Source organism: Pongo pygmaeus, chromosome 11 (assembly GCF_028885625.2).
Source record: "Pongo pygmaeus isolate AG05252 chromosome 11, NHGRI_mPonPyg2-v2.0_pri, whole genome shotgun sequence".
Lineage (NCBI taxonomy): Eukaryota > Metazoa > Chordata > Mammalia > Primates > Hominidae > Pongo > Pongo pygmaeus.
The window spans coordinates 1,156,352-1,175,456 of record NC_072384.2 but is presented as its reverse complement, the minus strand read 5'-3'; the positions used below and the strand labels follow the sequence as shown (position 1 = coordinate 1,175,456).

Sequence of the window (19,105 nt, the reverse complement as noted above, 5' to 3'; positions counted from 1 at the left end):
AACATATTGCTATAAAATCCCTCCATGCTAATCAGGATGGCCTAGGCAATGTTGCAGTAACAAATAAACCACCAAAAATCTCAGTGGTGAGACACAATGAATTTTTATTTCTTATTCTAAAAAGAAATCCAACACAGATCAGATGGCGACCTTCTATCAACCCAGTCTGAAATAAGCAGCCTCCAAGTCACCTTGGCAGGGATAGAGAAGCCTGAGAATGTTTATAAAGGCTAGACATAAAAGTGGCTTATGTCACTTTTGCTCACACTCCATTGGCTAGAACTCAAACATGGGCACACTCTTAACTGCAAGAGTTACTGGGAAATAGGCTCTTCTTATTTGCAAGGAAATGGAACCAGTTTGATAACATAGCACTGCCTCTGCCACACCCTTCAAATGCCACTTCTGTAGAGCTTCTCACCTGTGCAGAGAATCTCATGGAAAACCTGAGTACTAACGTTCTTTCACAGTAAGTGCATCGGTTTCATTTCTGAGCACACTTTTGAATGTTCTTCATACAGAGAGTATTTTTCTATTTGGGACTAAAAAAACTCTAAGGACTTCGGCTGAACTGAAGACCTTGCCATAATCATCCCAATTAGAATTTCCATCCTGGACACACCCTTTAATGGAAATTTGACCTCTAACTACAAACACTACCACAAACCACCCATTTGTCAAGAGTAACCTACTTTGCCATTGTAGCATACAGCAGTTGATAGGAGCTTCACAGAAGTTCTTGAAATCCACAAGCCTTGCCTGGCACACTCCAGTGCTGCAGGGGGACATTATCAATGGCAGTGTCCCTGTCTTTTGCTCCCCCAGCCCTCACACAGGCTGAGTAAGCCTCTATTATCTGGAATACAGTGTGGCTTCTGTTTTCCTAATTTAACCCTGATTTACTACGTTTATAATGTTTCTCTCTGCTCATGTAGTCTTTGATGAGTCAGAAGGTCTTTGCCATGCTCACAATGTGTGTGCTGTGTCTCATCTATATGCACTCTCTGTTGGGCAAGGAGGTATGAATTACGACTGAAGACCTTACCACATACCTTACACTTACAGGGCCTCTGTTCTGTGTGGACTCTGAGATGAACATGAAGATCTGAATTCCGACTGAAGCCTTTACCACACTCATCACGTTTATATGGTTTCTCTCTGGTGTTATCGCTTTGATGGAAGTGAATATATGAACTGTAACTAAAGCACTTTCCACACACTTCGCATTTATATGGTTTTTCTCAAGTGTGAACTCTGCTGAGTGTGAAGAACAGAGCTATACACAAAATCCTTTCCACACACATTGCATTTGTATGGTTTCTCCTCTGTGTGGACTCTCTGGTGAATGTGAAAGTGTGTACTTTGGCTGAAGCCCTTTCCACACTCATCACACCTATAAGGTTTCTCCCCTGTGTGAAACCTCCAGTGGACTTGAAGAACGGAGCTTGAACTAAAGCACTTGCCACACTCACTGGATTTGTAAGGCTTCTCTCCAGTGTGGACTCTCTGATGGATAAGAAGGTTGGAGCTCTGTTCAAAGCCCTTCCCGCACTCTTCACATTTGTGGGCTTTTTCCCTGTGTGTACTCCCTGATCGGTACAAAGAAGTGACCTAAATCCAAACGCTTTCCCACATACGTCGCATTTGTAGGGCATCTCCCCTGTGTGGACTCGACGATGGTTGTGAAGGGAAGAGTTGCAACTGAAGCCCTTGCCATAATCTTTACATTTTTAGGGATTGTCTCCTGAGGGGACTTTCTGACATCTGGGAAGGTCTGAGCTCTGTTTGCAGCCTGTAGGCCATCGTGGAATTCATAGGGAGTCTCCCCTGAGTGGGTTTTACAATGAACAATAAGATATTGGCTCTGACTTAAGTTCTTTCCATACTGGTCACATTTATAAGATTTTTCTCCTAGGTGAGTGCTGTGATGGATACGAGGATCTGTATCATCTGCAAAGGCCACCCCACAGTTATTACATGTGAAAGGCTGCGGTAAAACATGGGCCACATGATGTTGTTCAACTGTTGATTTCATACCCAAGTTTTTCCCACAGTTGGGGTGCCTACCAGGGTCCTCTGCTTTACATTCTTGGGACTCATGATGATCACGTGAGGTCCAATTGAGGCTGTCATCATGCTGAGCACTTCTGTACAATTTCTCTTCCACATAAATTCCCTTATATCTTCCCTGAGATTTCTGGGGCTCGGTCATTATGTTGCCTTTCCTCCAAGATTCTGGGGTAAGAAGCTGTGTCAGGCTTTGCCATGCTGTGATATCTTGATTTTTGATAATGGCATTTACTACATATTTTTCGTTTTCAGAAATCTGAAGAGACACGCCTGCCCACTCTTTACAGAGGGAAACATCTTCTAAATGTGGGGAACACTGTTCTTGAAGGTTCATGATATAATCCTGACACACAGTTAAATCCTGGATCCTTTGTTTCCAAATCTGCCAGCAATGAAGCACTTCTTGAGAAAGGAAACCTAACCCCTTTTACTGAAGATTCAAAATGTTGTTTTTAATCCCATCTCCCATGAGAAGAAAGAGAATTTGTGAATCACCTGTCCAGAGGTTCTGAGAAAATGAAATATGATGGGGTGGGAAGTTGTCCCTGGCTTCTATTGACATGTGAAACAGTTAGAGCAACAATAATTCTAACCTGTGAGCTGCCAATTAGAAATCAAGTGTTGTAGGGAAATTAAGAGAAATCTTGGCCAGGTGCAGTGGCTCATGCCTGTCATAGCAACACTTTCAGAGGCTGAGGTGGGAGGATCACTCAATCTCCGGAGATCAAGACCAGGCTGGGCAGTTTGGTGAGATCGCATCTCTACACAAAAATTAAAAATTGGCTCAGTTTTTCCTATGATTCCAGCTACTTGGAAATCTGAGGTTGGAGGATTGCTTAATAGTGGAGCGCAGAGGCTGCAGTGATCCAAGATTGTGCCACTGCATTCCAGCCAGGGTGACAGAGCAAGGCCTTCCACCCCCACACAGCAAAAAAGAATAAAAGGAAATCTTAGGAAAAATTTATGAAGGAAGAAATTCACCTCCCCTCTATAAGAGTAGTCAATAAAAAGCCTTTAATAATCTTGCTACAAAAGGTATGGGAAAGGCTCCCATTTTATGTAGTGTATGTGTGTATAGAAATAATACATATTGATGGAGTTTTTTTTATATGTTGGGCAGAGTAAGGGACACAAATGGTCACAAGAAGTTTCAGAAACAAACAGGTTCTATCTCCTGATGGCTTCCCTTCCTTCACATCACTGTCATATGGAGGACTTTGATGTATGTTTGTGTACAACCTGCCCAACTGTACATGGTTAGACTTAAGGGGATGGGGATAAAAAGGCAATGGGGATTGAAATAGGGATAAACATTGTGAAACATGGCCCTGGCATTGTGCGGGGATACATCTGTAAACCTCTGAGACAAGCTTTAAGAGACATCCTTTTTATTTTCCCCAAGGTTCTTTGTCTTCATGAAAAGATAGAGACCACTCAGATCCTATAATCCATTTCCTTAAATTTTGACCTTTTAAGTTATTGCAGAATCCCAAACAGACATGACTATGAGAATGGGGAACAGATATTGTGGTACTGTCAATGGCCTGGCACCCAGAGAAGCAAGACTTAGGTATATAACAAACCGGGAGCTGAGGCAGAAGAGGATGATCATATTTTTGGGACCCTACGATGGGTTTCAAAATGGCATGAATATCATGGTCAAGTCCCACTGGATACTGCTTCTGGTTCAAGGTCCTTTCTGGGTTGTTTTATTGAAAGTAACTTTAGTTTATAAGATAGTATCAGGGAAAAGGAGACCATGAGCTGCACCAAATGGGCTTTAATCAGTGGTTTTCCAATTGTTTTGATTGTAACCCACAATAAAATCAGCATTGTGACTCAGTAGGAATAGGCACGAACATCAACACAGACTGCTCACTAAAACAGAAGTTTTATCAGCTGATACTTACATACGATGTGCAATGCACTTTGATAAATTCTTTTGTTTTCTGTTCTATTAATCTATTTTGCTTTTTAAAAATTGCTGGTTATGACACAGTAATTTGATTTCAGGACTCCCCAAGAGGGTTTTATCCTGCAGTTTGAGAAACAACTGCAGGGATATGCAGATTTATGTAAAAGGTCCTGTGTCTACAGATTACACTTTGGTTTCACGAGGTTATTTATTAAAAACACAGGACCTAGGGCAAGATTACGGGGCCTCAAATCCTAGTTCTTCTTATAAGCTGTGTGATCATGGGGAAGTTATTAATTCTGTGACTCAGTTGTTTCATCCATTGATATGGTTTGGCTGTGTCCCCACCCAAATCTCTTCTTGAATTGTAACTCCCATAATTCCCAGGTGTCATGTCCCATAATTCCCACATGTCACAGCCTCCACACAGAGTCCCTACCAGGGCCCTACCTAGTGGAGCTGTGAGAAGAGGGCCACTGTCTTTCAGACACCAGAATGCTAGATCCACAAACAGCTTGAACCGTGTGCCTGGAAAAGCCACAAACACTCAACACCAGCCCACAAAAGCAGCCGGAAGGGAGACTATAATCTGCAGAGCCACAGCAGTGGAGCTGCCCAAGACCATGGAAACCTATCTGTCACATCAGCGTGACCAGGATGCAAGACATGGAGTCAAAGGAGATCACTTTCGAGCTTTAAGATTTGACTGCCCTGTTGGATTTCAGACTTGCATGGGGCCTGTAGCCCCTTTGTTTTGGCCAATTTCTCCCATTTGGAACAGCTGCATTTACATAATGCCTGTACATGCACTTTATCTAGGAAGTAAATAAATTGTTTTTTTATTTAACAGACTCATAGATGGAAGAGGCTTGGCTTGTCTCAGATGAGACACTGGACTGTGGACTTTTGAGTTAATGCTGAAATGAGTTAAGACTTTGTGGGACTGTTGGGAGGCATGATTGGTTTTGAAATGTAAGGACATAAGATTTGGGAGGGGCCAGGTTGGGATAATATGGTTTGGCTGTGTCTCCACCCAAATCTCATCTTGAATTGTAACTCCCACAATTCCCATGTGTCATGAGAGGAACCAGGTAGGAGGCCATTGAATTACAGGGATGGGTCTTTCCTGTGTTGTTCTCATGATAATGATGAGTCTCATGAGATCTGATGGTTTTTAAAAGGGAGATTCTGAATGGGTGCAGTGGCTCACACCTGCAATCTCAGAACTTTGGGAGGCCAAAATGGGTGGATCACGAGGTCAAGAGATTGAGACAATCCTGGCCAACGTGGTGAAACCCCGTCTCTACTAACAATACAAAAATTAGCTGGGCATGGTGGTGCATGCCTGTATTCCCAGATACAGGCAGGAGAATTGTCTGAACTTGGTAGTTGGAGGTTGCAGTGAGCCAAGATAGCACCACTGTCCTGCAGCCTGGCTACAGAGCCATACTCCTTAAAAAAAAAAAAAGGGAGGGTTTCCCTGCACAAGCTCTCTTCTCTTGTCTGCCACCATGTGAGATGTGCCTTTCACCTTTCCCCATGACTATGAGGCCTCCCCAGGGATGTGGAAGTGTAAGTCCAATACAGGGATAATAACAGTAACTATCCGTATTAGTCCATTCTCATGTTACTAATAAAGACATACCCAAGACTGCATAATTTATAAAGTTCCATATGGCTGTGGAGGCCTCACAATCATGACAGAAGGTGAAGGAAGAGCAAAAGGACATGCTACATGGCGGCAGGCAAAGAGAAAGCCTGTAGGGGAACACTAATTTATAAAACCATCAAATCTCATGAGACTTATTCACTCTCATAAGAACAGCACGAGAAACACCCCTGCCCATGATTCAGCTACCTCCTTCCAGGCCCCACCTACGACATGTGGGAATTATGGGAGCTACAATTCAAGATGAGACTTGGGTAGGGATATAGCCAAACCATATCTCTATCTCATAAACTAAACTTAGGTAACACATAACTGTATATGAACCTCTGAGAAATGAAAATGAGGTTACATATTTATCAAAAAGTAATCAAATAAGCCAACACTTAGATTACACTTACTACATACCAGTAAGTATTGGCTATTGTAACTGCCAACCAAACCAAAGTTCTCCCTCGGTTCCTTTAACACTGGTTTATCCAAAACATTGGCTAAACTTTGATTTTCCTCCAGAAGCAACCAATAGATCAAGGCTCTTGGTGATGTGTGAATTTTATAGGTCTCATTCTGAGAAATATGAGGAAAGAATGAGAGCCTAAATGTGTGATTAGGGGAGGGAGGGATTACTACCTGCATTGAATGCCCACAGGCCAGGGGTATGAGATTTGGGGAGAGCTCCCTCACAAACCCATCACAAGGGGCCAGATCCTCACACTGATCTGTAAAAGCTTATTAACTGCAGGGTTCTAACCTTCACATGCATCCCTTAGGAGTTTTATTTCCAGTGTCCAAAGTTTCTCTTTGTGATCTAACTGGAGTTTTCTATCTGGTTTGAAATGATGATTTCAGGACACATGTCCAGTGGTCTGATGCTCAGTTACTCATCCACTGAGATGAGGTTCCTGAAGTTTTCCAGCATCACATCTTGGTACAGGTTTATCTGGACTTTAACCAATAGTGCCAGCTCTTCCTTGGTGAAGACAACAGCCATGTCCTTGAATTTCACCCTTTCCTAAAACATCAACCACATGCCACATCAATCATCCACACAAATGACTGGTCTTAGTCTGTTTGGGCTGTCTTAATAAAATACCACAGTCTGATTAGGTTAAACAATAAACTAACTTCTTACTGTTCTGGAGGTTGGAAAGTCTAAGATCAAGTACCACCAAGATAGGTTTCATTCAGGTTTCATCTCTTGGCTTGTAGACAGCTGTCCTCTCACTGTGTCCTTACATGGCAGAGGGAGAATGAGAGCAAGCTCTGTTGAGGCTCTCTTACAAGGACATTAATCCTATTGGATCAGCGATTCGCAAAGGACAATATTAATAAAATTATAAAATATGGCCCAGGAAATAGGTACAGATAAATCTATACTAAGGTGTTGTGCTGATACACGAGTCTAGTACTGTTCCATGAGTTCATTTCTCATCACACACCAAGATTTGGTATTTTCACTTTTTCAGGGCAGATTAATCCATTTTTATCATGTTAAAAGGAACTCAGAAGACAGGGTAACTAAAAGCATGGCTCCTAGATTCAAAAAACACAATAGAGAAAAGGGAGGTTATTAGGATAATTAAGAACACTTGGATATCAACTAGGTATTAAAACATAGTGGTATCAATGTGAAATTTCTTGAGTATGTTAACAGTAATGTGGAAATGTAGGAAAATGCTCTTACTCTTAGGAGATACAAGCTGAAATATTTAGGAATGAATTAAAATAATGCCTGCAATTTATCCCCTACTGGGTCATCAAAATAAAATACAGATATGTGTATATATATACGTATATTATGTATATGTTTGTGGGTGATTGTTAACAATTGGTGAATCCAGGTAAATATTACACATTATGCTATTCTTTCATTTTCCTGATAAATTGAAATTTCTCAAAATAAAAGGATGTGGGGAATATTCTGATATTAATAACCATCTCCTAATCAAGAAACTAATTTTTACATAAAATATTTCTATCTATGCATATATCACACTGCTCAGAGTTAAGTATTTACAGATATGTTCTCTCAATAGACTCTGCATCTCTAAATAACGCAGAGCTTTCAAATGGAAGTTGTAAGCAGTTACAAAGGCTTCACAAAGAATATGTTCCTAACAATTGTCCAATTACCAAAATATGACAATTATTAAAAACAAAACCTAGCGGAATTAGCACGGTTGTCCTAATAGCATCACTCTCTCAGTAACACTACTGTATGCCTTCTTCTGCAGGAGGCAACAAAATTGAATTGGAGTTAATCATTCAGGAAATACAGATACCCTGAAGTCTACTTGGGGTGTTCAAATATAGGGAGAAGGGGTTAAGAATAGAGGTTCACGCAGCCTACACCCCATTCTCCCTTCTCTGCCTCAACTATAGAGACTGGGAAAACAAAACACTCATTTCTCCACCACCCTTGTAGCTGGATGGATGCCTTTTAGGAAGCCTAGGCAGCGATTGTCATAGGATGCAGATACAAGGAGAGCTCCAAAATATTAAGAAACCAAATTTATCAATGAATAAACACTTGCAAAAATCTATAAATATTTTCCTCTCTGAAGTATTCTTGTATAACCATCTATGAAGTATTCTTGTAAAACCTTGAAGCTGAATCTATTCAAGCATCTGGTGCTTCCACTTACAAGAAATACTGTGGATCGATAACACATTGAAAGATACCAAAAGGAAGCAAACAAATGCATTCCAAATGTAGGAAAGAACACAGGACACCAAACTTGGTTTCTACAACAAGTCAATAGCAGGAGAGAATAAAGTAGAGGGGCAGATTTCTCTAGATTAAAAGAGATTAGGAAACACAACAGCCAAATATATGATAGTATAGATCTTGGTAAGATCCCATTTGAACAAACCAACAGTCAAAAAAAATTTTTGAGATAATCAGGGAAATTTGGTTATTGTCTGGGTATTAGATAATACCAAATAATTATTGATTATCTCATTAGTCAATTTTTAAGGAAATATATACTGAAATACATAGAGAATGTGGTAAATTAGATTACTGTTTAGAAATATCCTCTTCCATGTTCACCAATCCCATTAAAGGACCAGAGTGTGTTTTCTTACCCCTTTAGCTTTGACTTGGCAATGTAACTTACTCTGGCTACCAAAATGAAGCAGAAGTGAGAATGTGCCTGTTCTAACCTGGGCCTTGACCGATCTCACGCGTTCACTTGCTCTCTTGTCCGTCTTTCACCCAAGCTAACCAAAACCAGCAGAGTGCTACCAAATATTCATGGCATTGGCTTTAGGTCCAGGCCATAACCATTGAGGACACTGTTATAGGAGGCTGGAAAAATGGTGACCTGGATGTAGTGGTGAACATTTGGTAAACTGTTGCTGTAATTTAGAAGATAGAAAATTTACCTAATGAATCTTGGACTTGGGCAAGATGGTCTCCAGGCAGAAGGATAAAAGTGTGAGCTCATTCATTTTAGTTGCATATATAATAAAGTACTATACAAAAGTGATGTGCTCAGAGAAAAACCAATACAGTGTAAAATAACATGCCTCTTTAAAATACTCTGGGAAAGAAAAAAATGAAAAAGTGATTAAGCAATGATTAAGCAATGATTAACTTTGGCAAAAAGTTAATCATTGAAACTGCATGATGGGTACTGCAAATGGAGGCTCATAATACCATTTGTTCTTTTTGTGTACTTTCATAATTAATTTTTTTCATGATTAAAAGAAAATCCTTCCTCCACACTGTGATGGTGTTTTTAATGTGACAACTTGGCTAAGCTACAGTCCTCAGTTATTGAATCAAACACAAATCTAGGTATTGCTATGAAGATAATTTGTAGATGTGATTAAAGTCCATAATCAGTTGACTTTAAGGGAGATTATTCTAACTAATCTGAGTATGTCTGATTCAAAAAACTAAAAGGTCTTATGAGCAGAGCTGAGGCTTCCCTGAAAGGTGGAGAAATTCCACCCATAGACAGCGGTTTCCGTCTGTGTCTAAGAGTTCTGGCCATCCTTCCTGAGGGACTGCCATGTGGATTTTGGACTTGCCTAATTAGCCCCCGTAATCATATAAGTCAATTACTTATGATAAATCTGTTAATATATATCTGTTAGTGGTTCTGCCTTGCTGGTCGAACTCTGACTAATACATACCCATTCAAATCTTGTTACTTATTGAACGAGACCAGTGACGTTTAGAGTATGGTCATGTATATGCTGCCCATGCACTTGGATGCTGCGGCAACACTAAATTGCTATAAAAGTTTCTGAACTTACTCTTGATTCTTTTTCCCTCATGGGGCAGTGATAAGCAGTTCACGGACTGGTACTGGTACATGAACCACACTTAGAGTAGCACCAAAGTAGATATCTTGAAATCTGTGAGTTTGTTTCTTACTTCTGTAAAGGGAGTCAAACCATCTGCTTCACAAAGTCATTCTTAGCAAGATGAAGTACCTAATACATAGTAGTCACTCAAAAAATGCTGACCTCCTTTCAGAAAGCAGAAGTGTCTGGTTCCTCAGAATGAACAGTATATTTAAAGAGAAAGAAACCTTTCACTTACCTGGAACTTAATCATACCGTCTTCCTTTTGGAAAGGGCAGGATTCTGGAAAAGCAGAACTGCATAGAAGAAAGAATCCATGAGATCATGGATTCAACAAGTTATAAATGAACATTGGTTCCTTCCTTATCTGAACAAATTTCTCACAATTTTTTCTCTCCCTAGATATCATCTCTTCTCATTCTGAACAGACTGAACTCCCACCTCCTCAATACTTCCCTAGATTTGTCCACAGTCCCTCAATCTCAGACCACTGTGTAACTCCTATCTCTCTCCTCAAGCTTTTGGGTCAAAACCTGCACATTCTTTTCCTTTTCTCAGACTTGTGAATGAACTGACATAATCTACATCTGAATTACGCTGGAAAAAAGGATCCAGAATTGCTGAATAAGGGAGCAATCTCAGGGCTAGGCACAGTGGCTCACGCCTGTAATCCCCAGCAAATTCGGAACCCGAGATGGGTGGATCACTTGAGGCCAGGAGTTCGAAACCAGCCTGGCCAATATGGTGAAACCCTGTCTCTACTAAAAATACAAAATTAGCTGGGCTCGGTGGCGGGCACCTGTAATCCCAGCTACTCAGGAGGCTGAGGCAGGACAATAACTTGAACTTGGGAGGCAGAAGCTGCAGTGAGCTGTGCTTGCACCACTGCACTCCAGGCTGGGCAAAAGAGACAGACATTGTCTCAAAAAAAAAAAAGAAAAAAAAAAAAGAGAGCAATCTTAGGATGACAGGGGCCTTCTGCTATTTCCACTTTCACATGCAAGACTTGATCTTGTATGGCCAGGCATGTGGTCTAAAGAACTTGCGATTAGCCAAGATATACAAATTAAATCCCAATTTTTATTATTATGCTAATCAATAATACAAATTTTTAAACATCTACACCTTGACTCTTGGCTTCCTAAACTATCTCTCCAGCACCCATTCTATCCCTTGCTTTTGCAAATATTGATGACACATCTATGACTTATAAGACACATCCTCTGCTCTGGAAATGCTCATGGTATACTGAACTATACATGCTCTCAGACTGCACGTAGCAAAGTAGATAGACAGACCTTCTAAGCTTGCCACTTCATATACACTAAAGCCCCTTCCTGTTCTGCTTATATCAGTGGATTCCCTTGCCAATTAGCTTCCAGTTGGGTTTAGCCAATGGGGAAAGCCAGCAAGAGATGCAGGGAAGGGACAAGAGTGAAGTCAGAATATTTATTCCCCCAAGTTTTTCCCTACAGGTTGCTGTGGAATGGCTATGTTCCATATCCATTGACCAAAGGTCATGGCCACCATCAGGCAGCTGTCATCCAATAAATATTTCTTCAGGTTTTAGCGACTGCTTCCTCCCTTAGCCCTTCAGTCCAAAAGACAGTAAGTTACCCTGCTATCACCAGCTCTGAAATATTGCCATATCATTTGTTGATTACCACAGCCTGCCTAAAACTTTATAGATTGTCCCTTTATTAAGCTCTTCTCAAATTACCCCATTTGAGTGTTCTGTTTATTTTTTATTGGTATTCTATCAGATAAACGCTGTAAACACAATTGCCTTCCGCCTTTGTGGAGAAACTTACTGTATAAAATTGCCACTTTAAGCACTGTGGAAACTCCAAAGATTAAAAAATAAAAGCCAAAAAGCAGGTTTCTGCCTTCTAAGATAGTGCTTCTCACACTATCTGTGATAAAGGACTAGTTTTTTTATTATTATTACTGTTACTTTCAGTCTGTCGCAGACTGATATTTTGGTAAGACACACTAAAAAGAAATTACTGGAAAAAAGAAATTAACAAGGTATGCAAATTAAAGCCCAATTGTTATTATTATGTTAATCAATAAGACAAAATTTTAAACATCTACAATCAGGTTCTCAAATTATCTGGTCACAGACTAATATCATTTATTGGCAGTGGTCTGTTGGCTACCCTTTGAATTGCAGCTCACAGGGTTATAGAATCAGGTTAATAGAATATGAAATGTCTTTATGGTAAATCCTTGGACTCTTTTTCTCTCCTTTACTACCTTTAAGAGACATCATTAATCACTTCTTATTTTGGGCTCCAACAAAGGCCAAAATAAGGAATGTTCAAGTCATTAATACAGCATGAATTAAATCATTTTGCAATAGTTAAGACCTACCAAGGAAACACTCCTCCTTTCCCCTGTCAAAAAACTACAAATCCTGAAAAAAAAAAACAAAAAAAAACCAAGCCATAGTCTTTTATTCACTGTACTTGCTAAGGATCTTATCATTTAACAAGCACTCAAACAGTGTTTCTTAATATTAACAAACGCACAAATAGAATTGGCTTGGATATTATACATTAGATGCACGTGCAAAGGCATAAACTCACCCTCTACTTCCAGTACCTGTTCTCACTTAAGAGCCAATAATGGGACAGGATTATTTTCAAGCACACATCTCCACACATGCAGTCACACATATATGGTTGAGGGTTTGGTTTCCTGAATTTCTGGCTTCAGACACTCCCTGCCTGTGTGAACTATGGGCCGTGGCAGGAACCAGATGGCACATTCAAATTTGAGGGGAGTTTAATAAACAGACGGCTTACAATGGTGTTGGCTGGGGGTAAGGAAATCAGAGTGGATAAGGCTCTATCCTGGGAAGTGACAGGGAGGTGCCATTATACTACCTGGGCCTTAAGAGGTAAGGGGAGGGAGAGTCCCTGGAGCCTGGAACTGAGAGGACTGTGTGGCCAGGACCACCAAAACCATGACCTGTTGTTTAGAAGGGCAGCTAATCTGTGACAATCCTGCAGAGAGAGAACTCGGGGACAAGATCCTCCAACTCACACTTCTTCCTCTCTCCAAACTTTCCTGTTGAGACTTCCCATTGGCCAAAGACAAGCAAGGCCAGAAGGCAATGGCGGCCTTTCAGGGCAGACAGCAGGGTGGAAAAGGTGGGGAGCCAAAGGCATGGGACACATGGCACCTCAGGACTCTTGTTTTTTTCCCTATCTGCCAAAGTCCACACAGCTCTCTCACACAAATGCGTTTCTCATCCCTCAACCTGACAACTACTCTGATCTGAGGAATACATCACGAATGAGACCAGATGCCCATATCAACCTCTTCGGCGAATGAAGACCTAGAGGAAAAGTGCAGCTGAATCTGGAACTGCAATTGTTCAGAAACACGATCAGAAATGTAATAAAAGCTGCCATTACACCTAAAATAATTAACACTAAATCTCTAACTTTATCAAATATACAGAGAGCATTCAAATTTCAAATTCGTTGAGTGTAATTTAACACTTACATTTGCTCATGTGCTTTATAATACTCAAATTCTGTACTCCCTGGCTCACAGCATGTGAGGTGAGAATGGAGTTAATAATTTGGGGCAGTTCTTTCTTTTCTTTTTTTTTTTTTTTTTTTTGAGACGGAGTCTCGCTTTGTCGCCCAGGCCGGAGTGCAGTGGCGCGATCACGGCTCACTGCAAGCCCCGCCTCTTGGGTTCACAGGATTCTCCTGCCTCAGCCTCCGGAGTAGCTGGGACTACAGGCTCCCGACACCACGCCCGGCTACTTTTTTGTAATTTTTTTTTTTTTTTTTTTTTTTTTAGTAGAAACGGGTTTTCACCGTGTTAGCCTGGATGGTCTCTATCTCCTGACCTCGTGATCCACCCAAAGTGCTGGGATTACAGGAGGGAGGCACCGCGCCAGGCCTGCGACAGTTCTTTTCAAAATGTATTCGGTGACAGTAAACTCCAGAGTTATTACAGTCTGAGTTGTTTCTTTTTTGCCAGAAGCCGGAAACTCTGCCCTGAAGTCAGAAATGCCCCAATGGAGTCAGAGCTGCCAAAATCCAGAGTTCAGACCCAAGACAACTCCCCATCCAAGAACCTAGGGCTGCTGAGCCAGAATCGCCCCCACCAAACTGAGCGAGAATAGCCCAAGCCATCCTCTATTTCCAGAAACAAGCTGCTTAAGGAAATCCCTCATCCCATTCAGGGAGGCACAGCCCCAGCCATTACTCCCAAACTCTGAGCCAGCGCCCCTCTGCCCTCATCCACAGATGCACATTCCAAGACTGGACCCTAAGCCTCGACCCAAGGTGGCACAGCGCAAGTCGCTGTCACGAAACGTGAAGATGCACGTTTTGTCAAACCCAGGGCTGCTCCCCAAACCGAGCCCACGCGCTTCCCATCCCACCCCGGGTAGGTAGGGGCCGCTGAACTTCCCCAGCCTACCCCACCCACGAGGCCTTATCATTGGTCACCAGTCCCCTCTTCCACTCCTCCTACTTCAGTCCACAGGGACGGGTCACAGCTGCACATCCTGCACCCTTACTCCTGGCTACGCTTCCGAGAGGGGCGCGGTCCAGGTGGGACTTACCACAGCATCCCAAACAATGTCGCCCTCAGCTAGCGTCTGGTACCACGGCGCATGCGGAAGGAGGCCTATGGACTACAATCCCCAGAAAGCCCCGCGCGCAGCAGTGGCCATTCGCAAGGTTATCAGGGTGAAGGTAGCCTTTGACTTCCGAGCATTTGGAAGTCCTTTGACTTCCGTGCATTCGTCTAAAATAATGACAATCGTAATAAAGATAAAGTACTGAAATGTTAAATAAATCACTATCAACGACGAAAAGAAAAAATTTCAATATTTTACTACTTGGAAATGAGCACTTTACCATTTTAGTGAAGACTTTTATAGGTTCTTATTTTATAGGCATGTCTTTTAATGTTAAAATCACGAAATTTTTCAATTAAAATTCACTTAAATATTTCCATCCCCGCCCCCCCATCGTGTTTTGTTTCTGTTGATGAAGACTCCGCATAATCTACACTTGCGATATAACATAGCCCTGTAATTTGTTTCCTAGTCTCAGAAGCAGCAGAATGAATTAACAACAATTGTCTGAATCTTTAATAGGGGAATTACAGGAGTACTCCTTACAGCATAACAAGAAAACGCGTGAAGTTTTCAGACTCTTTTTGAAAATTTCCCCTTGTTGGGACTTAGGCTTTATTTTACTTTATGTTATTGCATTTAAGATTTAGGATAATTAAAAAGTCAGGAAACAACAGGAGCTGGAGAGGATGTGGAGAAATAGGAACACTTTTACACTGTTGGTGGGACTGGAAACTAGTTCAACCATTGTGGAAGTCGGTGTGGCGACTCCTCAGGGATCTAGAAATAGAAATACCATTTGACCCAGCAATCGCATTACTAGGTATATACCCAAAGGATTATAAATCATGCTGCTATAAAGACACATGCACACGTATGTTTATTGCAGCACTATTCACAATAGCAAAGACTTGGAACCAACCCAAATGTCCAACAATGATAGACTGGATTAAGAAAATGTGGCACATATGCACCATGGAATACTATGCAGCCATAATAAGTGATGAGTTCATGTCTTTTTTAGGGACATGGATGAAGTTGGAAACCATCATTCTCAGCAAACTATAGCAAGGACAAAAAACCAAACACCACATGTTCTCACTCATAGGTGGGAATTGAACAATGAGAACACATGGACACAGGAAGGGGAACATCACGCACCGGGGTCTGTTGTGGGGTGGGGGGAGGGGGGAGGGATAGCATTAGGAGATATACTTAATGCTAAATGCGTGCAGCACACCAACATGGCACATGTATACATGTGTAACAAACCTGCACGTTTTTCACATGTACCCTACAACTTAAAGTATAATAATAATAAAATTAAAAAAAATTAAGATTTCTATTAAAGAAAATTTTGGGTACCCTAATGTGGTAAGAAAATTGAATAAGAATTCCATTAGAGACCCACAGTTTTAGCCTGGAGGAAAGCCCTGATAATGGGTGAGAACAATCTCTCTCCTAGGAATGGTCGCCTGGTCCTGCTGGCAGAGGCTCTGCTTGGAATATCTGGCTGGCATTCCGTTTTCCATGCACCCTCAAGCTGTAGGGGTCATGAGGCAGTTCCAGTCCTAGAATAGACAGGGAAGTGAAGACCCCCACCTCTAGGCAATGGGCAGGAAATGGTTGAATAATATCCAACTATAGCTTGACATTGCAACTTAGGGCACATAAAGGGACAGTGCAATTCTTTTGGCTTATCTCTGTCTTTTGATGTTTACATGTTTGATGTTCTTATATATTGCTCTAAGTTGAAGGATTACTTGATTTAATTTGACATACTTGAATTTTAAAAAAAGAGTTCAGGAACATTTTTATTTTTGACCTAATACAAGGTTAATTTTTGTGACATCTGTGTCTATTGGAAAACAATGTGTGTTTTCTATCAGAGGGATATGCATACATTTATATTTTCACCAGACTTGTTAATTGTTTCTATTTAAATTTCCTAAGTGCTTATTTGTGCTTACTTAGATTTTTTCATTATGCATCTGTCAATGATGGAGAAGTTCATTTCAAAAAGGCTCCGAGGCTGGGCGTGGTGGCTTAAGCATGTAATCCCAGTAATTTGGGAGGCCGAAGTGGGCAGATCACGCGGTGAGGAGTTAAAAACTAGCCTGGCCAGGATGGTGAAACCTCGTCTCTACTAAAAGTACAAAAATTAGCCAGGCATGGTGGCAAGCACATGTAGTCTCAGCTACTTAGGAGGCTGAGACAAGAGAATCGCTTGAGCCCGGGAAGCGGAGGTTGCAGTGAGCCGAGATTGTGCCACCGCACTCCAGCTTTGGCGACAGAGCGAGACTCTGTCTCAAAAAAAAAAAAAAAAAAGAAGAAAGAAAAAGAAAAAAAAATCTATAATGGTAAATTTGTCATTTTCCTCTCTATAGCATTTGCTTTATTTATTTATTTAATATATTTTTTGAGACTGAGTCTCGCTCTGTTGCCCAGGCTGGAGTGCAGTGGCGCCATCTCAACTCACTGCAAGCTCCACCTCCCAGGTTCACGCCATTCTCCTGCCTCAGCCTCCCGAGTAGCTGGGACTACAGGCGCCCACCATCACGCCGGCTAATTTTTTTGTATTTTTAGTAGAGACAGGGTTTCACCGTGTTAGTCAGGATGGTCTCCATCTCCTGACCTTTTGATCTGCCTGCCTCGGCCTCTCAAAGTGCTGGGATTACAGGCATGAGCCAACGCGCCCAGCCTACTTCATTTTTCAAAAGTCGTGTTATTAGGTATACAAGGGGCTTTACTTTTTAAAAGTCGTGTTATTATGTATGGAAGTGGTCTGTTCCTTATCTGAAACACTCGGGACCAGAATTGTTTCAGATTTTTTATTTTTTTCAGATTTGCAATATTTGCATATGCATAATGAGGTATCTTGAGGATGAGACCCAAGCCTAAACGCAAAATTCGTTTGTGTTTCCTATACACCTTATACACTTTCCCTGAAATTAATTTTATAGAATTATTTGATTAATTTTGTTCACAAGGTTTGTATACAATGTTTGTGTGCATTGAACCATCAGAAGCAAAGATTGCCTTCATCGTATGATCGAAGAAAAATCAATTAATGAAAAGAAGAGGAAGAAAGCAAATATTTCAGGTGTGGAAATTTCCTCTTTTGGTGTCATGTTCACATTTCAAAAGTTTCAGATTGTGGAATATTTTGGATTTTTAAATTTAGTGATGCTGACCCTGTGTAAGTTTCATAATGGTCATATCTTCTTGATGGACCAAAAATTTCCTTAAAATTTTAAGTACTTTTTATTTTCACCTTGAGTTTACTTTTCATTGCCGACTGTACATGCTTTCTTTTCATTAGATTTCATCTAGTATTTATTTTTCACTTAGTCCTAAAATTAGCATTTTTTACCTTGTTATTTATATACTCTTTATTATTATAGTTATTTTTAAATGTTACTTTTCCCTAATCTAAGAGCTTGTCTTTAGTCTGAAAATACACACTTAAATGGGTGTGTTAGGAACAAAAGAGAAAGTGCTTGTGTAATTGATCTAGGAGCTTCTCCTGTTTCCCAACTATAGAACAGTGACTCTGGCCTGTAATCCTAGTTGATCAAGCAGCTGAGGTGGGAGGATGGCTTGAGTCTGGAAGGTTCAGGGTGCAGTGGGCTATGATGGTGCCACTGTACTCCAGCTGGGTGACAGCATGAGATTTTATGTCTAAAAAAAGAAAAAGAAAATGAAAAAGTAGGACAGTGACCCTCAAAGAGGAAGGAAATAGCCTCCCTAAGACTCCTTTGAATTGTGTGAGTGATCTTTGCTTGCTCCAGTGACTGGGATATGAGTTTAGTATGCAGAGGTAAGGAATGCTAAACATATTGCTTCTGTAAATTAATTCTCTCAACAAAGAAGTCATCCATTCAGAACACCCAACAGTAACCCCTTGAAAATCATTGCTCTAAAGGAAAGAAAATGAAAAACAACAACCTCAGTCAAATAAAAGGAGGGAAAGAAACGATCGAATCAGTAAAGAGAAAGTCAAACTGCTGCTGTTTGCTGATGATATGATCATATACCTAGAAAACCCTAAAGACTCCTTCAAAAAGCTTCTAGAACTCATAAATGAATTCAGCAAAGTTTCAGCATACAAAATTAATGTACACAAATCATACCTCTGCTGTACACCAACAGCAACCAAGCTAAGAATGAAATCAAGAACTCAATGCCTTTTACAATAGCTGCAAAAAAAAAAAAAATACTTAGGAATATTTCTAACCGAGGAGGTGAAAGGCCTCTACAAGGAAAACCATAAAACACTGTTGAAAGAAATCATAGATGACACAAACAAATGGAAACACATCCCATGTTCATGAATGGGTAAATCAACGTTGTAAAAATGACCATACTGCCAAAAGCTGTTTACAAATTCAATGCAAGTTCCATCAAAATACCACCATCACTGTTCCCAGAACTAGAAAAGACAATGCTAAAATTCGTATGGAACAAAGAAAAGCCCACAGAGCCAAAGCAAGACTAAGCAAAAAGAACAAATCTGGAGGCATCACAT

General features: G+C 40.8%; 1 pseudogene; it reads right to left on the bottom strand.

Moving 5' to 3' along the window:
* Positions 1–908: 908 nt before the first annotated feature.
* On the bottom strand, positions 909–14,500 carry LOC129026141 (zinc finger protein 285-like; annotated as a pseudogene).
* Between the last annotated feature and the right edge of the window lie 4,605 nt (positions 14,501–19,105).